This window comes from Garra rufa, chromosome 3, assembly GCF_049309525.1.
Source record: "Garra rufa chromosome 3, GarRuf1.0, whole genome shotgun sequence".
Lineage (NCBI taxonomy): Eukaryota > Metazoa > Chordata > Actinopteri > Cypriniformes > Cyprinidae > Garra > Garra rufa.
In genome coordinates this window covers 27,554,603-27,563,733 of record NC_133363.1, presented here as the reverse complement: position 1 = coordinate 27,563,733, position 9,131 = coordinate 27,554,603, and the positions used below count along the sequence as shown (strand labels likewise).

Here is a 9,131-nt window from a genome sequence, read left to right as displayed (position 1 = left end):
GGAGGTCAAAAGTTTAGGGAAGGAATTTCCGTTGTGTCCTGTGTGTGGGGGAAAACCAACCATATCGCTAATGACTTTAATCATGTGATGTTCAAAATGTGCATCTCTTTGACCATTAATCTTGGTTACTTGCTCCAAATTTGACAATCTCCTTCCCTGGAATTATGAACAAGTCTCTTTGTGTTAATTTTGCGAGTTCTTAGTAAGGTTTGCTTCAGGCTGGCGGTCTGGCGCCAGGCTAACAAAGTCAGATTTATGGTGGGGGCCTCTTGTGGAATGTGAGTCTGTAGTGTTTTTACTTCTAATCGACTCTCCCAAATTGTTTGATTCGCGCTGATATCCCTACATATCCCCCTTTCGCTCGGTGATGTGTTGTTGGCAGAAGACATCGACGAGCGCTGGAGAAACACAGGCAGAAGAAGCAGACAGAAACACAGCAAACAACAAGACAACACTTCCAGGACAGTTACTGTACCGGTGCATGGCATTACGTTATTCGGGTACATGTAGTACCTGGAAAATGGTCGAATTCACCTAGATATTGTTGTTCAAATTTGTTTCGTATAATGATGCTTTGATCAAATTTTGTGATTAAATTTGTTTGTTTATTTTAGGTATTAAATTTAGAGACGTTCACCTTAGTTTATGGTGACATCATCTGTGGTAAAATGATTTGACCTATCTTGCATGGAGCTCTCTGGCTCCCATTCAGTTCAGAATGGTTTGCGGATTGTAACGGTGGCGGCCCCCTAGATAAACAGTTTTATAGAAAATGAGTTTACCAAAAATATTCGGGCGCCAGACAGGAATAAGCCTGTCAAAAAAAAATAAATAAATATATATAATGAGTCCCAGATAGCCTCTAAAAGCCACCTATTACATACACTATCCCCAAATGACAGGGGAATATACACCATAAATTAGAAAATGAATACACAGAAAAAGATAGGGTTTCAGTTCAGTTCACATGTATTTTCCACATGAAAACAAAAACAAAAGAAAAACCCATCAAATTGTAGTTCACAATGAGGTGTTTTCGCATGACACCGTAATCATTCAAAGAAAAAAAAAAATCATCATAAAATAAAAAAAACCCACTAGATAATCCATAGTACTGCGGCGACCGCGGGCTCCAATCTAAAACTGCATTCAGATCGGCAGTTTCGATAGTCCAGTTCTCTGAGCATTTACAATTCAAAACCAATAAAAAGAGAGAAAAAGAAAAGGGGAAAAAAGTAAAATACAAACAAGATTAATGTTAATCGCTCACTGAATCAGAAATAATAACAGGAAAAATAAAATACTCACATTAAGGGGAGTTATACGTTATAGTGTGCGTGGGTGAATGTGGTGTTGGTGAACGTGCAAGTGTGTTTACGGCAAGCCATGAGCCATCCGACCGGCCGCTCGCGAACTTCGGGGTGAAAGAGTTTTCCAAACTGCAAATGGAGGAAGATCTACTCCAAGGAACAAACGGCATCCAGGTAAATACACTTCTCCTCAGCTCCTAAAACAACACACGCCTCTGCGCTGGTCCTGCCGCTCGGACATTGATTTCTGTTAAATCCTCCGGCGATCGCTCCAGCATTACACAGTGCGTGAATGTGCGCTCAGCTGCAACAGTGTAAACTGCACGCTAGACAAACGCGACTTGTCCCGTTGCTCTTCCTTCTTGGAAAAACTCCTCCTTATGGTGAGTCTACTTCCCTATATATGCAGTTACATCACTTCCTTCCCAAATTAGACATACGTTCCTATTCGCTGGCAGTCATGACAATTGTTTTGGTTTCACTTTTGCATTTCCCCCTTTTTTCCACCGCTACACTCTCCCCCCCGACAAAAGAAACAACCCATGGTTGTTAAAAGAAGATAGTGAGCTTAAAATCCTAGAAATACTTCATCTTCATTATGGGATTCCTGGAAGATTTCACGAAGTTTCTGTTTTTCTTGGATGTCTATCTCTTCAGCTGAAGGGAAACAGGGTTTTAAATTGCACACGTGGACAGTGCGGACATCTTCCCCAGTGCCCTCCAGTGCTACCCTGTAGTTCAACGGGCCCAACTTCATGATCACCCGGTAAGGTCCTTTCCATTTCGGGGCTAGTTTAGCACTGAAGTGGTGAAGTGCACTTGATTGGGGAAAATTTCTTACCCATACACGGTCTCTCTCTTTAAATGAACTCTCTCTTCTATTTTTGTTGTAGCTTCTAAGTTGTCTTACTTGGCTTTTTCTGCAGCACTCCTTTGCTCTTGCTTGCAACTGAGACAAATGTTCAACAATGTCATAAGAGGGTGCATCAGGAGAAAGGTTTTGGCCGTGCAGGACTTTGTCTATTGGACCCTGTATCTTTCTTCCCAGGTGGAGCTCGGCTGGGGACATTCCAATAGTTTCTTGGACAGCTGAATTGATGGCAAACCTTAGCTCTGGAAGGTATTGGTCCCATTTTTTGTGGTTGTCCTCAACATATGCTGCAATCATTTGCTTTAAGGTACGATTTACTCGTTCAGTCATGTTAGTTTGGGGATGATATGCTGTTGTTGTTTTCTGTGTTAACCTCCATTTTGTACATATCTCTCTGAATACAGCAGAAACAAACTGTGTACCTTGATCGGACAGGATAAAATCAGGAACCCCCCACCGGGTGAGAATTTCCTTCCGAAGAAGAGATGCGACAGTCTGTGCAGTGGCTTTCCGTATGGGGAACAATTCAACCCATCGTGTAAAGTAATCCACAAAAACTAACAGATATTCGTATTGGTGAGTGCTGCGGGGCAGAGGTCCCATAATATCTACTCCTAACATTTCATTTGGTCGTGAGGTGGTGATTTGTTGAAGTTTTCCAGCAGGTTTTTGATTTCCACCTTTTACTGTCTGACATTTCACACATCTCTTGACATGCCGTTTCACATCTGTCCACATTCCTGGCCAGAAAGTGACATCATGCAGCCGCTTGAAAGTTTTATATATTCCTACATGACCACTCAAGGGATGAGAATGATAATGCTGTAGGATGGTTGGAATCAAGCTTCTGGGCATGTACACACGAAAATGTACTTGACCACTGGGCAGGTGAGTCTTGTGATATAATTTATCTTCAATTACATCAAACTGTGCTTTCAGAAGATTACCGTCTTTTGCCAATTCTTGAAATATTTGTGCAATCTCAGTATCTTTGTGTTGTTCATCCCAGATGACAGCTGCAGTAACTGGAAGCTCTAGATCGTCTTTCTGGGTGGAGTATAGATTGCATTCAGGTCTGGAGTGCATTCGTGAAAGAGCATCAGGTGCCACGTTGAGTTTTCCTTTGCGATATTCGATCACAAAATCGAATTTCTGCAGACGGAGAGCCCATCGAACCAGTCGGCTGGTGGTCTTAGTGGAACTCATCACCCACTGTAAGGCTATATGGTCAGTAACAACGGTAAATAGCTTGGGTTCAAGGTAATGTTGCCATTTTTCCAGTGCCCAAACTACTGCCAAACATTCCTTTTCAGTTACAGAATAATTGATTTCTGCTTTATTTAAGGTCCTACTCCCATAAGCGATGACCTCCTCTAGGCCGCTGTCTTTTCTTTGGGCCAAGACTGCACCCAGTCCAGTGTCGCTGGCATCAGTATAGACCACAAATGCTCGTTGCAGGTCAGGATGACCTAGTATGGGAGGAGAGATTAGACAGGCTTTCAGCTGTTCGAAGGCTTTCTGACATTGAGGTGACCACTGAAAGGAGCGTCCTTTTTTCTTTAGAGCATTGATTGGCTCAGCTATTTGAGAGAAGTTGGGCACAAATCGGTGGTACCATCCTGCAAGTCCCAGAAAACGCTGAACTTCTTTCAGGTTGCTGGGCACGGGGTAAGATCGAATGGCTTCCACTTTACTTGGGTCTGCCGTAATGCCTTCAATGTTCACCACATGACCGAGAAATGACAGTTCCTGAAGACAAAACTTGCTTTTTTTCAGATTGACGGTTAATCCAACAGCTTGGAGTCTAGAAAGAACAGTCTGGAGATCCTGGAAATGCTGGTTCAGCGATGGTGAGTATATAATAATATCATCAATATATACAAAGCATATTTTTCCTCTTAATTCTCCAAGAACAGTTTCCATCAGCCTCTGAAACGTTGCAGGGGCATTTTTCAATCCGAAAGGCATCACATTAAACTGGTACAGCCCTGAGGAAGTGATGAAAGCGGTCTTGGACTTGCTTTCAGGGTCCATTGTTACCTGCCAGTACCCACTGTTTAAATCAATAGTGGAAAATATGACTGCTCCTGAGAGTGACTCCAAGATCTCTGTGATATTGGGTAAGGGATATGCATCTCTCTCAGTGATGGCATTTACCTTACGATAATCGACGCAGAATCTTAAATTCCCATCCTTTTTTGGGACTAAAACCACAGGTGAGGCCCAGGCAGAGTGTGATGGTTCTATTATACCATTTTCCATCATTTCCTTCAATTGTTCTCTCACAACAGTTTGTTTTTCAGGAGTTAATCGATATGGACGTTGCTTGATGGGTACTGGGTGAGTGGTGTAGATACAGTGTTGGAGAACAGTTGTCCGTCCAAGCTGAAGAGTACAGACTGTTGGATTGGATTGTAGTAAGTGAAGTAATTTTTGCTTCCCTTCCAGCGGTAAGTGAGCGTCTGTTACAGCCATCTCTATCAAGGTATGGTCATCCATGCAAGTTATTGGGGGTAATTCAGATGGTGGAAATTGTGATGGAGAGATAGAGCTGAACAATGAAAGTGTTTGGTTTGAGCGTTGAGTTTGTGGATGTGGAGTCCTTTCCAAATGTTGGGGTCTTTCAAGGGGAACACTGGCGTGTCCAGGTTGAAAAGGATACTCATCACTGAGGTTTGACTTAAATGCATACTTCTGGTCAGCTACATTTATCTGCAGTCCGCTGGAAAAGATGAAGTCCAGACCTAAGACGATGGAGTAAGCCAGTGCTTTAGAGGTGAGAATGGCTGCATGAGTGGGAAAGACTTTGTTGTGAAGTGTGATCTGAACATCTGTCCATCCTATAGGTACTTCGGCTTCTCCATTGGCCAAATAGAGTGGACCGAGGGTCCATGGACGGAGGTTGGTAAGGGAATCAATTTCCTTCCACAAGCTTTCATGGAGAAGGGTATAACTTGCTCCTGTATCCAAGATGGCTTTTCCTCTCCAAGCTCCAATACTAATGGGTACAACTAACTGTTGAGGTATGGAAACAAGCTTATTAGAGGCAGATTTGTTGGGTGACTTTGAAGGGTGTGTAATAGACAGAGCATTGCTAGACGGTGGTGTGCCTTGCTTCTGAGGTTGAAAAGACCGCTTATTTCCTGCAAAAGGATGCTGACTAGATGACTGGGGTGACTGCAGGGAAAAATGGAGTGGACAGTTGCCTGGTGGGTGCTGGCCTTTGCATCTCCAGCACTGGACTGGAGGTCTTTCAACAAGTCGATTGGAGGTGGGTCTTGGATGGTTGGTTGATGAGGGTTGAGTCATGCGGCCTTCATACTGTAACTGCTGAACATGATCTTTTTCTAGCTGATGGCCGAGTTTCACTAACTCATCCACAGTGCTTACACGGCTGCGAAGTTGGCTGGCGAGGTAAGGTTTGATATTCTTAAGGGTCATTTTTACCAACTCACTTTCCGTTAGAGCGGGCTTCCATCGTTTGCATAGGGCTCTGTATGTGAAAGCAAAGTCTCTGATTGATTCTTTTTCTGCCTGTGTTCTAGTTCGGACTCGCTCTGCCAACTCATCTTCATAGTCTTCAGAGAGGAAAGCTGATAGGAAAGCCGTTTCAAACTCGCTCCAAGTGGTAATAGCAGATCGAGCAACTTCCCACCAATCACGTGCCGTGCCGTATAGAACGGTGCGGAAAGTAGCTAAAATATCAACATCAGTCAGGGGATGTAAGGCCAAAAAGTCTTGACAACGAGTTAAATATAACAGTGGATCAGCATCATCTGAGGGTCTTCCAAATGTTGGAAAAGTTAACTTCAAATGATCACTTTTGACAGCTGGTGTATGGTGCGATATGGGTACAGCCTCTGAAGGTGGAGGTGGAGATGATGATGGGACTGGGTGGTGAGAGGGTAACGCAGCACCTCTTGGCTGGTCTACCACTGCTTTTTCAAGTGATTTGAAATAATTACTCATTTCTGATCGTAGATCTTTAAAAGCATTGCTTAGATCATATATTTGAGTACTACAGTGACTAATTTCTTTGGAAAGCTGTGCACAGGTCTTTCGAGAGTCTTCCTGTGTGGCTTGGATATCCTTTTGCAATTCCAGCTGAACTTGTTCTACCATAAAGCGAACTTCAGAAATTAAGGTACTTTCACTTTTCTGGAGTTCTCCTGTCAACATCACCTTCATGGCTTTAGTCAGTTGATCTGTGCTTTCACCCTCATCTCGTTTCTGTGCAGTTATCGTGTCCAAGATTTGCTGATAGTTACCTTCTATTTTGGCGGCCAGTGTTGCAAGCTTTGCTTTGTGCAGGGAAGTGGATTTTGCAGATTCTTGGGTGAGTTCTTTCACAGCTTTTCCTTGCTGTTTTAGACAGTCAAATAAATGATCCCAATTTCCTTGTACATGGGCAGTAAGCTGATAAATTTCCTTTCCAGGAGTGGGAAGGTGACCTGGCAGACGCTGCTGTGACACAGAGGAAGGTGGTGAAGTTTCAGTGGAGGTGCAGAGTTGCATTGGATCCGGCTGGAATGAAACAGTGCCACCTGGAAGTGGAGGAGCAAAGTGCACCTGAGTCCTGGGGTGGGGACTGCTGAACTGAGTTGGCGTGAAGGGGAAGGTGGGAACAGGAGAAGGAGAAACTAGTCTTGGTTGCACATGTGGCCAGACTGGAGTTGCTATATCTGGGGGTTCAGGTGGCCAGACGGGAGTTGACATGTCTGGAGGTTCGATTTCCACAGACGTCGAAGGTGAAGGAGGGGTAGTGGCCATGTTTGTAGTGTGTATGTGTGTGGGTGTGTAAATCTGTGGGCAATATGAAATGTTGATCAAAATAAAAATCAAAAAGGACTTTCTGGCATGTATATGTGGGGTTTTTGGGGCAATTTGGGGCACCAGAAAAATAACAAAAAAAAACAAATAAACTACAATGCACAGTTCCACATTTTTCTTTTTCTCAACAGTTCAGAATTCAAGTAAAGACATTCAAGTGATCACATTTAAATTGTTTTTTTTTTTTCAGTTCAAGTTTTTTTTTTTTTCAGTTCAAGTTTTTTTTTTTTTCAGTTCAAGTTTTTTTTTTTTTTTTCAGTTCAAGTTTTTTTTTTTTTTCAGTTCAAGTCCCTGTTCGGGCGCCACTTCTGTAACGGTGGCGGCCCCCTAGATAAACAGTTTTATAGAAAATGAGTTTACCAAAAATATTCGGGCGCCAGACAGGAATAAGCCTGTCAAAAAAAAAAAAATAAATATATATAATGAGTCCCAGATAGCCTCTAAAAGCCACCTATTACATACACTATCCCCAAATGACAGGGGAATATACACCATAAATTAGAAAATGAATACACAGAAAAAGATAGGGTTTCAGTTCAGTTCACATGTATTTTCCACATGAAAACAAAAACAAAAGAAAAACCCATCAAATTGTAGTTCACAATGAGGTGTTTTCGCATGACACCGTAATCATTCAAAGAAAAAAAAAAATCATCATAAAATAAAAAAAACCCACTAGATAATCCATAGTACTGCGGCGACCGCGGGCTCCAATCTAAAACTGCATTCAGATCGGCAGTTTCGATAGTCCAGTTCTCTGAGCATTTACAATTCAAAACCAATAAAAAGAGAGAAAAAGAAAAGGGGAAAAAAGTAAAATACAAACAAGATTAATGTTAATCGCCCACTGAATCAGAAATAATAACAGGAAAAATAAAATACTCACATTAAGGGGAGTTATACGTTATAGTGTGCGTGGGTGAATGTGGTGTTGGTGAACGTGCAAGTGTGTTTACGGCAAGCCATGAGCCATCCGACCGGCCGCTCGCGAACTTCGGGGTGAAAGAGTTTTCCAAACTGCAAATGGAGGAAGATCTACTCCAAGGAACAAACGGCATCCAGGTAAATACACTTCTCCTCAGCTCCTAAAACAACACACGCCTCTGCGCTGGTCCTGCCGCTCGGACATTGATTTCTGTTAAATCCTCCGGCGATCGCTCCAGCATTACACAGTGCGTGAATGTGCGCTCAGCTGCAACAGTGTAAACTGCACGCTAGACAAACGCGACTTGTCCCGTTGCTCTTCCTTCTTGGAAAAACTCCTCCTTATGGTGAGTCTACTTCCCTATATATGCAGTTACATCACTTCCTTCCCAAATTAGACATACGTTCCTATTCGCTGGCAGTCATGACAATTGTTTTGGTTTCACTTTTGCATTTCCCCCTTTTTTCCACCGCTACAGGATATTAGGTGTGGCAAGTCAATCCTAATATCAGACCTTTGACCCTTGTAGGGTGGCTAGGAGTTTCACCTGCTAAAGCAAGAGGGGAAGGAAAGCGATAGGCAAGAGGAAAAAAACAAAACAAAGAAAATTAGCTGCGGGTTTTCCTAGTCAGGGTTGCGAGTACTATTGAGCTAGGATGGCAGGTGCAGCTGATGTGTCATGTACCTTAACATAGTGTCAGGTGTTCTACCTGGGGTGAGGCTAGTTGCATGTTGTAAAACTATGTTAAACTGAGATTTGAATATTCTACTCGTGGGAAGAATATGTTTGTCAAAGGTGTTATCAGTAGGTGTGGTTACCTCTGGGTGTGAAAGTTAATTGTGTAGTGTATGTATGGTCAGATCTGTTTCAGTCTGTTTTGGCTCCCCCTTTTCTTGTAGGTCGGTGAAGATGCTCTCTGCATCCTTGGCTTGGATGAGGGTGTGTTCAGATGGGGGTCAGTCCAGCAAGGCAGGAAGTTCTTTAGCAGACAGTCGGAGGTAGTTTGGCATGGCTGTGTGAAGCTGGGGTGCAAAACTTTGTCTCCTATGTTGCATTTCACTTGTGATGCCTTCTGGTTGTGGCAGACTTTCTGACCTTCTGTGCTTTAGTGGTTGCTGTTGCACAGACATGAATGTGGTTCATGGAGTTGAAGTTCATTTGACAGTTTCTTTGTAAGTGATGGGTGACTGAGGT

The 9,131-nt window shown here is 43.0% G+C and overlaps 1 long non-coding RNA gene across 1 annotated transcript; it reads left to right on the top strand.

Moving 5' to 3' along the window:
• The first annotated feature begins 6,191 nt into the window (after positions 1-6,191).
• Positions 6,192-6,806, top strand: LOC141331488 (uncharacterized). The gene is made up of 3 exons (XR_012355268.1): positions 6,192-6,325; positions 6,420-6,517; positions 6,618-6,806. It is a non-coding gene; the product is annotated as an uncharacterized lncRNA (long non-coding RNA).
• Positions 6,807-9,131: the final 2,325 nt, after the last annotated feature.